The following is a 13700-nucleotide window of genomic DNA, read 5'->3' on the forward strand; positions in this document are numbered from 1 at the left end:
GACTTTCTGGCTCCAAATTCCATGCAAGTGTGTATCTTAATCTGAACTATGTACAAAGTACTCATCATCACCATCATCGTCATCATCAATATCAGCATCATCTCCAGTGTCTACACCAGGGCGTCAGTGGATGCTAGAAGCCACAAAAATAAATATGGACCATCTTCTTGGGGTAAAATGTGTTTGGTGATTCATAACCATTCGTTTTATATTGATATCAACATTAACATGTTAGGGAAGAGAGGGCAAGATTAGCATAATTGTTTAAAGTGAAAAATCCGAATTCCCACAGGTCTCCAGGCTCTTTCAGGCTCTGCCCCAGGCTTGTGGGATTTAGGCATACCAGAATATACACCTCAAAATATACCTTTTTGTATTAAAGAAAAAAAAACCACAGGCCCAAAATGGTGTCACTTGTGCTAAAAGCTCATAATACCAACTTAGATTTAATAACTGATCTAATTCTAGTTTTAATCCCTTGGAAAAATAATCTTAACCAGTAGGGAATTTTCTGGTCAAGCACCAATAAGGTAATCTGTCACATGGGCCCTCTCCATCTCTCTTAGAAAGAACAGGCGATCTGAATGATAAAAAAACAAAAAACAAAAAAAAAAAACAAAAAAAAACTCTTCCCCTTCTCCTCCCTCAAAGAAAAGATGTCCCAGCCCCAAAATAGTTCTTTCTTTTCTTTCATTAAGATCTCTCTGGCCCCTCCTTTCTTTCTATAAAAACCTTCCATTTGTCGGAGGCTGAAGCAACGCGGAGAACAGGAGCGTTCTGAGAGCGCAACCACCGCCACCATGAGCCTTCTCAACAAGCCCAAGAGTGAGGTGACCCCGGAGGAGCTGCAGAAGCGGGAGGAGGAAGAGTTTAACACGGGCCCACTCTCCGTGCTCACGCAGTCCGTCAAGAACAACACCCAAGTGCTCATCAACTGTCGCAACAACAAGAAGCTCCTGGGCCGTGTGAAGGCTTTTGACAGGCACTGCAACATGGTGCTGGAGAATGTGACGGAGATGTGGACCGAGGTCCCCAAGAGTGGCAAGGGCAAGAAGAAGTCCAAGCCAGTCCACAAGGACCGCTACATCTCCAAGATGTTCCTGCGCGGGGATTCGGTCATTGTGGTCCTGCGAACCTACTCATCGCTGGCAAGTAGGGGCTTGCTCCCCACTGTCCAAACTCACTCCCCCGTCCTGCAAAACCCGCCCTTTGACATGAGAACAATAAAAGCCTGGTGTGTGTTTTTGTTGTTGTTTAAAAAAAAAAAACTTCCATTTTGTAGAATCCCTCAGAGGACCCGTCTAGTTGCTAGATGGGATGCTGCCTGCTTTGGGAATCGCTTAATAAAGCCAATTAGATCTTCAAATTTACTCAGTAAAACTTTGTTTTTTAACATTAGTATATGAATTATTTTGAAAGCCATTGAGAACCAGCAGATGCATAAAAATCTCTAAAAACAGTGTACAAGTTTCCCTTTTGTATTGATAAAGGAAATTTCCATCTGTAAAGATTGCTCCCTCTCCATCTGCAGGAAGAGGACTCTTCCAATTCCTATCAGTGGAGAAAACACCAGCTGAAATCTGCATAGCAGACCTTTGTGAACAACCCGTGTTTGCCATACTTTTCCTGGTTACCTTCCCAAAACTTGCCTCTCTCACCCAGAAGACCCAGATCCCTTTTCCTTTGTTGAACTTAAACCCAAATTCTAAACTCTTCTTTGGGTTACTCATTGCTGCGTGTTCCCATGTGTACATATATAATGTTAATAAACTTCTGTTTGTTTTTCACACTAGTCTGTCTTATTCACAGGGCCCCAGTTGAAGAACCTAAGATGTGTATGCAGGGTAGCAGAATATGTCACCCCAATATATGCCTCTTTGACATAAGAATTATTTTGATGCCGAAGCCGGTTTGGCTCAGTGGATAGAGCGTCGGCCTGCGGACTGAAGGGTCCCAGGTTCGATTCCGGTCAAGGGCATGTACCATGGTTGCGGGCACATCCCCAGTGGGAGATGTGCAGGAGGCAGCTGATCGATGTTTCTAGCTCTCTATCTCTCTCCCTTCCTCTCTGTAAAAAATCAATAAAATATATTAAGAAAAAAAAAAGAATTATTTTGAGATTATTTTGAAAAAAGAGCAGACATAGGAGAAGCTCTGAAGACAGAAATGCAAAAAGGTAAACTTTACTCTTTTGTCAGAGACATTTATATTTATAAAGGAAATCTCCATCTGAAGCCTCTGTGCTCTGTACCTGGAGGAGAAGGAACTATATCACAAGAAACCAATCAATGGAGAAAGCACTCACTTAAATCAGCAAATTATACCTTACCTTTGTTTCCTCTGCTTTTCCTGGTAACCCCTCATAACTGGCCTTCTCCCCATCAACTTCTTTTTGTTTTGTTTTGTTTTGTTTTGTTCTTTAATTGACGGTATTTAAGCCTGTGGCTGTGGAGGAGGAACAAACTTTCCTGTGCCCTCAAGGTTCTTCTGGCTGGTCTAATAATGAAATAGACATGAAACAGATTAGCGAGAGAACATAACCAAATTTAATACATACATTAGTATGGAAGCCCACATGCACGAGAGAGTCAGAGACCCCAATGCAGGAGAGATTCAGAGATAGAAAGGAAACATGGGTATAAGACATCCAGAGCTAGGGATGAGTTAAGGTGCATTGGGGGTTTCAAAAGGTTATTGCAGATATGAGGAACAGACATTTAGTAAATAGAAGTTTTCCCAGCCCTATAGATAGGTCAGAAGAAGTTATCTCTGATACTCTCTTATGGGCAAGGCCTCAAACTCAAATTCTTCCAGGTAATTAAGGTCGAGGGCAGAAGTTTCTCTTGAGCCTGAAGCTAAACTGGCCTTTAGCTCAAAACAATCTGCATACCATGGAGGCACATCTTGGGTTGACTCACTCTGGCTCAGGCCAGCTCTGTGAGTTACTCAGTTTTCCTGGGTATCTCCCATGAGTACAGGAGGTATCCATGTTAATAAACTGTTTTTTTCTTCTGTTAATTTGTCTTTTTTATCTGTATTTTTTTTATTGATTTCAGAGAGGAAGGGAGAGGGAGAGAGAGAGAGAGAGAGAACATCAATGGTGAGAGAGAATCGAATCATTGATCAGCTGCCTCCTGCATGCCCCCCTACTTGGAATTGAGCCCACAACCAGGGCATGTGCCCTTGACCAGAATTGAACCCGGGACCCTTCAGTCCGAAGGCCGACGCTCTATTCACTGAGCCAAACCAAATAGGGCTAATTCGTCCTTTTTAAGAATATATTTTTTTATTGATTTCAGAGAGGAAGGGAGATGGAGAGAGATAGAAACATCAATGATGAAAGACAATCATTGATCAGCTGCCTCCTGCATGCCCCCCTACAAGGGATCGAGCCTGCAACCCGGGCATGTGCCCTGACCGGGAATTGAACTGTGACCTCCTGGTTCATAGGTTGAGGCTCAACCACTGAGCCACCATGGCCAGGCAATTTGTCTTTTATTACAGGGAGTTTCAACCAAGAACCTATAAAGGTATTAATAAATTATTTTTCATTCCCTTCAAGGGGAAATCATTTTTCCCTCCCAATGAGTAGAGGAGGAGATTTTTCCCTCCCTCACAGGATCTTCCTTTCCTTTTTCTATTAGAGACACTTGGTGGAAAACAAGAAGTTCAGGCTCACAGGAGAAGGGGTGAACACACAGGGTGGTGAGGGCTGCTAGGTGTCCTGGGACTTCTTCCAGATTAGGATAGACTGGAAACTGAGATAGACTGTTTCAATGCATATAGACAAGTTAGGGAGAGGAACCCTTCATATCTCTCCTAACCCTGCCTTTAGGTCACTCTGTTAAAGCTTCTATCCTCGTGTCCCTTAGGAAAGTTTTTATAAAGTAGCCAGGGTCCTAAGCTGCACCTTTCCTGGCCTCAGTGCATCTCGCCCAGGAGGTGGAATATGATAGTGGGTCAGTTAGCACATTTCCTTTCCTTGAGTGGCTCTCAACCAGCTGCACCCTGGTATCACCTGGAAAGTTTTAACAAATGCTGATGCCTGGGCTTCATTTCCCAGAGGCTTTAATGTTCGTGGTCAGGGGTATGGACTTGTGAGGGTGTTAAAAGTCCCACCACCCCCCCCCCCAAGTGATCCGTATGCAGCAGGAGTGTGGACGAAAAAAGGGTACTGTACTAAATCTAACCAAAAGTAAACACGATCATAAATTCCTAGCTGGGCAGGCCATGGTGCATATTGCTTCCTTAGTAAAAGGTTTATCTTCCCTTTAAGCATTTTGTGCATCTAGGTTAACACACCTTTGAAATGCCTCTTTTTCAGAACCTTCAGAGGCTAGCCACCCTCAAGAGAGCACATAATCTTATTAACCATCCTGTAACCCAATCCTCACCTTGTTTTCTCCCGCTTTCATGTAATCTTTCTTACGTTCCGTTCTGATTTCCACCTGCACAAAAGAAGCTGCAAAACTGTCATTCTCTGGAGCATTTGAAATCTTGCTTCCTGGCAATTATCATTAATTCAGCTCTAATAAACTCTTATTAAAATTCTCTACAGGGCTGGATGTTTTTATGGCAAAAGGTGAAAACCACTGTTTCAGGCCAGTGACCAAGATTCAGGCCAGTGGCAGGATTCCTGGCATTGTGCGGGAGCAATTTTGAGTAGACTTGAGCTGCAGATTTGCCTTCCCCTTACCACTGCTTATTAAGAAACTCAGAGAAAAATCTCCCTGCTGAAAAAGCCCCAGGGTGAAAGTGTTCTGTTTTGATAGATGAATTTCAGGGGAGAAGGGTTTGATTTGCTTATAAAGTCATACTTAGGGGTGGGTGGGGGTTTTTCTTGTCCCTTGAGAGAGTTCTAAAGCCATCTGAGATGAATTGGGCTCCAGCAGCAGAGGTTGATGAAATGCAGGTACTAGGGTAGAGCAGTATAAATGAAAACCAGAGGTCCACTGCTAGCTCCCCTCTTGAGCAGTTTCTCTTTTATACAGATACTAGAGGCCGGTGCACAAAATTTGTGTGGGGGCCAATCTGGGACCCCTCGGGGACTGTCTGACTGCCCTCTCACAATCCGGGACCGCTGGCTCCTAACCGCTCTCCTGCCTGCCTGCCCGATCACCCCTAACCACCTCTGCCTGCCTGCCTGATTGCCCCTAACCGCCTCTGCCTGCCTGCCTGATTGCCCCTAACTGCCTCTGCCTACTGGCCTGATCGCCCCTAACTGCCTCTGCCTATTGGCCTGATTGCCCCCTAAGCACTCCCCTGCCAGTCTGATTGCCACCTAACTGCTCTCCTGCCAGCCTGATTGCTCCTAACTGTCCTCCCCTGCCGGCCTGATCATCCCTAACAGCCTCTGCCTTGGCCCCCACCACCATGGCTTTGTCCAGAAGGATGTCCGGAAGATGTCTGGTCTAATTAGCATATTACCCTTTTATTAGAATAGATTTCTGCAATAGTCTTGAATCCATCCATGCTCGCAATTCTCACTGTCACTGCCTTCATCCAGGCCTCGTATCTTCCTGCTGCAGTATAGCAGTCTCTTAACTGATCGTCCTGCCACCAGCCTTTCCCATCTCCAACCACTCGGCATCATGCCCAAGAGATCATGTCACTCTCCTGCTTAAAAATCCTGCAGTGTCTGCCTCACTGTTGCATCTGAAGTAAAATTCTCAGAACAACTCAAAGTCATTCATGATCTAGTTTATGTTGACCTCTCTAGTTTCACCTTGCAATTTCTCCATCATTCCCCACCCTCCATGTACCCCAGGGCACAGCCTACCAGAATGACTCATAGTTTCCTAAACTTGCTGTTCCTCTCATGCCCTGGGGTCACTGTTCAGAAGGTTCTGTCTCTCTGGAATATTCTCTTCACCTTCTTTTCTTGGCTAAATCCCACTGGTTTTTAAGAAGCTTCTTTGAAGCCCCTGGTCTAGGTCAAGTGCCCCTCCTCTTTGCTCTCATAGCACCCCAGGTGTAGACCTCAGTCACTACTCTTATTACACTGTATTATAATCACCTCCTTGCTTGTCTACACTAGACTGTGATCTCTTCAACATCATCCTAGCACCCAGCCACATGCTGACAGACGAGTGGTGCTTGTTATGGTTTACAATAAAAGGAGTCCAAAGAAATCCCCAAATGCATTTATTTTTGTTCACTGCCTTCTGGAAAAATAGGCAACTGGGGTAGTTGGTGTGCCTGGACACTAAGACAAAAAATCTTAGTGCTAAGTGGCAACTGATTTCCCTCTATGCTAATAATTTCATGAGAAAATGGGAAAGTATCAAGTAAGTGCTGAATGATCAGCACTATGGGGAATAAACAAAAAATAAGACATAGTTAATTCTGCTCAGGCAAATACCATTCCACTGCCAAAGGTGCTCCGTGGATACATCCCTTCATTCTCCCAGAAAAGTTGTCACCTGAGCATGCATGTGCCTTTACACCGCCACACTGAGCAGCTGGAGGGCCAGAATCACACTTCATGATCCCTCCATGGCCCAACTTGCCTGGGGCAGTGTTCGGGAAATGCCCCAATCCTGAATTATGACAAACTAAGGATATGGGACACATTCTGAAATGTTTGCCATGGGGTCAAAAAATTAAAACTTTCACCTCTGATGATGATGCTTTAAATCCTTTCTGGAATAAGGCAAGCAATAAATAAAGAAATGCAGCCAAGATATGGAAGCTACCTAAGTGTCTATTGATAGACTAATGGATAATGAAGTACATGTAAACAATAGAATACTACTCAACCATTAAAAAGAGAATGCAATCTTGCCATTTACAACAACATGAATGAGCCTAGAGGGTAGTATGCTCAGTGAAATAACTCAAACAAAGACAAATACCATATTATTTCACTTATATGTGGAATCTAAAAAACAAAACAAACAAACAAACAACATAGATACAGAAAACATTTTGACGGTTGCCAGATGGGAAGAGGGTTGGGGTTGGTGGGTGAAGGGATTAAGATGTGCAAATTTCCAGTTATAAAAACAGTAATAGATTGTAAAGCACAGCATAGGGAATATAGTCAATAATATCGGATTAACTATGTATGGTGTCAGATGGGTACTTGACTTATTGGGGTGAGGTCACTTCATAAGTTATAATAAATGTCTAATCACTGAAACGAATGTTGTACACCTGAAACTAATATAATTATTATATGTCAACTGTAATTTAAAAATAAAAAATATTTTAAAATAATAAATTAATAAATGCAGAAGAATAAAAATATGCATAAAATAAATAAATGACTATTCATAAAATGAATAATATACATATGAGTAAGTAAGGAAATGAAAAATATTTTATGAAACCCACTATCTCTCACTTGTTCATTTGCTCACTCATTTATTCGCCAACCCACCCATCATTCAACCAACCATCCCCCGTTGAACAAATATGGATGTGCCTGGGGCTGTGCCCAGGACTGGGCTCAGAGTGACAAGTAAGACAGGAACAGTCTTTGCACTCGTGCATGAGCTTACATTCTGACAGGGAAACATATTTAATAATCCCAAGCGTCACTGGGAGAATAAGAAAGGTGGTATGGAAGTGCACCCTAGACAGAGGTTGGCACTCATTCGCTCACTCCCTCACTCACTAACACACTAACACACTAACTCACTCACTGGTTCGCTCACTCACTCACTGGTTCATGCCCAGTTCCTAGCACAGAGCCTGGACCTTTAGGAGCAAAAATGAATGAATGAATGAATGAATGAATGAATGAATGAAGGCTGCTGCCTGTCTATTGTGCACTTAACAAAGGAGGGTTTATCTGAAAGTTTTACTTAGAAGTCCCCAAATTTAAATTTACATATTTTTTAAAAGCTTCTGCTTTCCTCAGATCTCTGCAGTAAGAAGGAACACAAGCATGTATAATGTCGGAGTTGTTATAATGTCCTATCATTACGACCTAGGGATCGGGCAGTCATGTCACTGCTGTAAAAGAGCACATTTGGCCAGAGATGCAAGTGTTCAATAACACAGTCCCCAGTGCTTAGCTAAAGGAAGTTTAACTTTCAATGACAAAGAAATGACATTTCCACCACCTGCCCCCCAATTCCCCCCCCCCACCCCCCGCACCGAGAGAAAAAACAAAAAACAAATCAGGGTATGAAAATTTTAAAAGTAAATAGGATCCAGCTTGAACTGAAAATGCTGCCTCTTCCCAGCCTGTGACTTTTCAGTTGGCAAGCCCTGCGCAGTGAAGCCTCTCCTAGCCCTGGGAGCCCCAGGGAGTCCAGCCAGAGCCCAGAGGGCCCTGAGTGATTTTACAAAAGGACTGGGCTTTGTGTTTTCTAGGGAAACTTGAGAGGAGAAAGACAGCACGGGCAGGCTTTGGGATGTCAGTATGACCTTGGCCAGGGCTCATTCCGCTGCCACAGTGAGTCACCTGGCAGACAGACTCAGCCAGTTGTGAGTTGGGTTTTACAATACTTGACCTAACTTGAATTCTGTCGCAGGTGTGGTGAGCTGTCTCTTCCCATTCCTACTTCACTCTGGATCTGTCAAAGCATCAGTGGGTCCAAAAAGCGGAGGCTGGTTCTATGCATTTCTGCCTTCCCTGACCCAGGTGCTGAAGAAAGGATCCAGGCCATGGGTTGGGAATGTGCTTCTAGTCCCAGATATACCACAGACTCTCTTTGAGATGTTGGACAAGTGACTTTGTCCTCCTGCACGTCACTTTCCTCATCTGTAAAATGGGAGTTGGTCTCGTCCAGAAGTCTAACTTTTCGGTTCCCAGCCCAATAGAAGTTCTTAAAGGCAGTCCATGTCTGTGATTTCAAAAGGCCTGATAGAAATTTCGCAGGAAAGGAGCTAACTGGAAGTATTGGATTGTTTGCCTTTGACCAGCATTATATCAATGTTTTGGGATGCTAAATAGAAATCCCTATCAGTAGTCATAAATTTATTTAATAAATAACAGGGAAATCAATTAATTTTAACTTAATATGTTTAGTTTGTTTCGTACATAAAATCTTTGTAAATGTGAGGCTAGGATGAAGGACATCTTTGGAAAGTATTTTTGGTGCCTAACGAGCTCTTCTTCCCGCTCCCTCTCTCCGCAGCCGACATCAGCCACCTGTCCCTCGAATCAGGCTGCAAGCTCATTTCAGACAAGAACACAGGCCCAGCTGCGTTCTCAGAAAAAGTTCGAGAACTTGGCAATTTGAGATTCTGATTCCTGCTAGCCAGAGTATCTCTCAATAACCACTAGCAATTTGCTTTTATCATTGCCCCAGTTTCCTTTTCTGCAAAATAATGTCTATTTTTGTTTATTCCAGATAAAACATTTAACTGTTGGATATGGTATGGGAAGAGGCAGCTGGTGAAACAAGAAGTTCAATTCTTGAAGTGAGCCCACCATATGTGTGCACATGCACACACGTGTGCACCTGCACAGACACACACTAAGACATAATCTCCTACAAGGTATAGCCCTGACCCACCTAGCCCTCTCTTTGTGTCCTTAATTTCTGGCATGAGTAAGAGTTAGCAGTCATGGTGTCAGAAGAATTTGCTAGGTGTAGAAACTGGGACCCTGAAAGGCTTTGAAGATCATCAACCTGTCCCTTCTTCCAGGTAAAACTAGAGAGAGCTTGACCTCCATGTGGGTACTGAGCTCCAAGTCCCTGATGCCCCCGAGAGGATACCTAGGAAGGGTCACTGGACTTGACCATAGGGGTGGGGAGTGGAAGAGAAAGATGCTCTCAGACATTCCACCCAAACTCCTCACAGAGCTAAAAATGATTCTTTGGTGCCGTGGTGAGAACCCAGAGATAAATGAGATGGATAAAGTAAGTCCATTAAAATCAGGACTTCATCTCTTGGTGCGATATTTATAGAAACTGTGCATAAAAAGTAGCTCAGCCACCATTCCCATCATTGCCATCATTACCATTACACCAAGGGGGAGCATCTGCTCAGTGCCCTGAATGTAAAGAGCGGCTTTCGCATCTATTCTCTTATTTGAGCTTCATGATCACCCTGTAAAGTGGGCACGGCAAGGACTATTTCTTGCTCCCACCCCTTTTTAAGGCTGAGCAACAACAACTCCAGAAGAAGTAACTTGCTCCAGGGCACCCAGCAGTCAGTACCAGAGACAGGACTAGAACCAAGGCCACCTGACTCCAGTCCAGTGTTCTTTCCTCTGCAGGCTGTTGCCTTACTAAAAGCGCCTTGGGGAATGGTGGGAGCTGGGAAGGAGCCCTCCTGGGTGGGCTAGGCCCTCACTCATGCTGAGGACAGAAGAGCAGGGCCCCTGTGCCCTGACGGAGGCCTGCACACTCTCTGGCTCCTTTGGAGTCACCGATGGTGCTCCTTGCTCCGAGGGAAGCAAGTGATTTTCTGCTTCACTTACTTTGTTGATTGCAATTGAGCTGAATCTTCAAATTGAGTTTGTCAGAAAAAATTGGCACAAATTAAAGATGAGCCTTCTGTTCTCCATGGCTGGTTGGAGCTTAGGAGCCTCAGGGAGGTCCACAGTTGGGGGTGTCTCCCTGTGAGGTCCAGCCCTCATCCCTTGGCTCCCAAGATTTGTTTATACTCTAAGGAGCAACCCCTCCCCATGAGTGTCCCTTGCTTTCCTCAGCAACACCTACCTGTGTGTGTTCTCCTCCTGCAACCTCTCCTTTGTGCCTTCCTATCTCCTTTTTTTTAAAATTAAATCTTTATTGTTCAGATTATTACATTTGTTCCTCTTTTTTCCCCCCATAACTCCCCTCCTCCCAGTTCCCACCCCACCCTCCGCCCTCACTCCCCACCCATAGGTGCACAATTTTTGTCCAGTCTCTTCCCGAATCTCCCACACCCCTTGCCCCTGCAAGAATAGTCAGTCCATTCCCTTTCTATGTCCCTGATTCTATTATAATCACCAGTTCATTCTGTTCATCAGATTATTTATTCACTTGATTTTTAGATTCACTTGTTGATAGATGTGTATTTGTTGTTCATAATTTGTATCTTTACCTTTTTCTTCTTCTTCCTCTTCTTAAAGGATACCTTTCAGCATTTCATATAATACTGGTTTGGTGGTGATGAACTCCTTTAGCTTTTCCTTATCTGTGAAGCTCTTTATCTGACCTTCAATTCTGAATGATAGCTTTGCTGGATAAAGTAATCTTGGTTGTAGGTTCTTGCTATTCATCACTTTGAATATTTCTTGCCACTCCCTTCTGGCTTGCAAAGTTTCTGTTGAGAAATCAGCTGACAGTCGTATGGGTATTCCCTTGTAGGTAACTGAGTTTCTTTCTCTTGCTGCTTTTAAGATTCTCTCTTTGTCTTTTGCTCTTGGCATTTTAATTATGATGTGTCTTGGTGTGGTCCTCTTTGGATTCCTTTTGTTTGGGGTTCTCTGCGCTTCCTGGACTTGTAAGTCTATTTCTTTCACCAGGTAGGGGAAGTTTTCTGTCATTATTTCTTCAAATAGGTTTTCAATATCCTGCTCTCTCTCATCTTCTGGCACCCCTATAATTCGGATGTTGGTACGCTTGAAGCTGTCCCAGAGGCTCCTTACACAATCTTTGTATTTTTGGATTCTTTTTTCATTTTGCTTTTCCAGTTGGGTGTTTTTTTCTTCTTCGCATTTCAAATCTTTGACTTGATTCTTGCGCTCCTCTGGTCTGCTGTTGGGAGTCTGTATAATATTCTTTATTTCAGTCAGTGTATGCTTAATTTCTAGTTGGTTCTTTATCACAACATCGAGGGTCTCATTAGATTTCTTGAGGATCTCACTATATTTATCGGCAGTCTCACCAGTCTTTTCGAGGGCCTTACTAAGTTTATCGGCGGCTTCTAGACAGTTCTTGAGAGACCTTAAAAGTGTGGTTTTGAACTCTATATCCTCCATTTCTGTCAGTTGTGTCCTGTTTCTTTGTCTCCGCATTTTTTATGCTTTCTTGGTGCACCCCCTTGTGGTCTTTGTGCGCAGTCTTGTTGTAGTTAAGCCTTGATTGTTGTAGTTAACACTGGGGGGGATTTGACCTCCAGGCCAACTGGCTGTGAGCTTCCTATCTCCTTTAAATCTGTGCAGCCTAGTCTCAGAAATGTGCTAGAAGCACCAAGAAGTCCGACAAGGACGCTCCAGTGACAGGAGCCCAGGCCTTCAGCCAACCTCTTGGACACACCGTTCCTACATCCCCTCTCTGCTTTCCAGCTCTCTGCTTGCAGCCTGGAGAGGCTCCCACTCTGCCTATTCCAGCCATGTCCCTGGCAGGGCAGGCTCTCACTCTCCAGTTTGAATCCTTGCACAGTTCCTTCTCATGACTCCCCGGCCCACCCCAGGAAACCACTCAGTCTTCTTGGCTTTTAACCATTTCTGCCACATACTCCACATATCCTCGACTGTAAGTGACCTTTTTATTTGCTATTCAAAATTTTGAGTAAGACTTCCCTGCTACTTTACTTTGGCTTTGGAGCATGGAGTATATTAGCTACTGTATTAATATCATTAGTATTGATTTCTGAATCCCTCAGGGCCTAACATGGAGACTGGTCCAAACAATCATGTTGGTTGAGCCAAGGGGAATCACTCAGCGAATGATGGAGTAAGGCTTTCCAGGGGCTGCCTTCCAAGCAGGGTTCTCCTTCCAAGGGTGGGGCCAGTGTAGGGCCACCCAAGTGTTGCACTTAAAGAAAGCTGCACCATCAGTTTCTTCACAGGCTCCTTGGGATATCAGTTGTGACCGATATTTCAAATTGAGCTTCATAGGGGTCAGAAAAGAGGCATAGGGTACACTGTCCCATGCCCCAAGCAATACCCCTTCAAGCACAGGGCCCAGCTCTGCTGCCCCACATAAGAGACGAACCGATTTCTAAACTCCACTTTAAGGAGGAGGGAAGGCTCTTCCAGTTGGCCACCAAGCTCTCAGGAACAAACTTGGGAGGGCGTTACCCCCTTGCCCTAAGAAGTCTTCCTTGATTCCCCTTCCCCATTTTTTCCCTCACTCTCTTGGAGGCCAGAGTTTATACTTTTGACAGATAGTAAACCTTTCCCATGAATTTTGCTTATTAAGCCTTAAGCAAATAACAAAATTGACTTTCTCTTTCAGGTGAGTGTAGGATGAAGCTGGGAAAGTTCCAGTGCTATGATGTTTAGGAAGGAGAGAAGACATTCTCTTTTCAAAACTAGAAAGTCTTCTAAGTTGGTATGTTCTGAGCATGTGTTCTCATCACCTACTGGTCCCTAGGCTTAGAAGCAAGCAAAAATGGAGATGTGACCATCAGTTCATTACTGCCCTTTCAATAGTTATTACTGATTGGATTTAAGATTATGTAATGAATATTCTTCAACTTTAAAAAAAATTGCTTAATCTTTTCATTAAAAAGATGATTAAAGGTCTTTACATAGACATACTGACGTGACTTGTCCACATAACATTCATTTTTAGGAAGGATTTTGTATCAATTTAAAAAATTAATAGATTGAAATAACAGTAGGTGTGTTGGGTTGAAATTAATCTAATGCTGTAATGGTTAATTTGATTGCATGTTAGAACTCATTACTGCAGGTTTATCTTTGACTCAAACTCTTTATCACAAAAAAAGACTTTGGATTCCAAACACTGGCCACTCATGTGAAGCAATGAGCAATTCAATACTATTTAAAGCACAAAAACATTGGGCATTTGTTACCTCAAAGACGTTTTAGAACAAGGTGAGGAGAAAGGAAGGAAGGAAAG

General features: G+C 43.6%; 1 pseudogene across 1 annotated transcript; it reads left to right on the forward strand.

Annotated features, from left to right (window-relative positions):
• The first annotated feature begins 748 nt into the window (after window positions 1–748).
• On the forward strand, window positions 749–9202 carry LOC102438274 (annotated as a pseudogene). Its single transcript, XR_002828206.1, has 3 exons — window positions 749–1246; window positions 8484–8488; window positions 9090–9202. The product of XR_002828206.1 is annotated as a small nuclear ribonucleoprotein Sm D2 pseudogene (transcript).
• The last annotated feature ends 4498 nt before the right edge of the window (window positions 9203–13700 follow it).

The sequence above is a fragment of the Myotis lucifugus genome, unplaced genomic scaffold (genome assembly GCF_000147115.1).
Source record: "Myotis lucifugus unplaced genomic scaffold, Myoluc2.0 scaffold_14, whole genome shotgun sequence".
Classification (NCBI taxonomy): Eukaryota; Metazoa; Chordata; class Mammalia; order Chiroptera; family Vespertilionidae; genus Myotis; species Myotis lucifugus.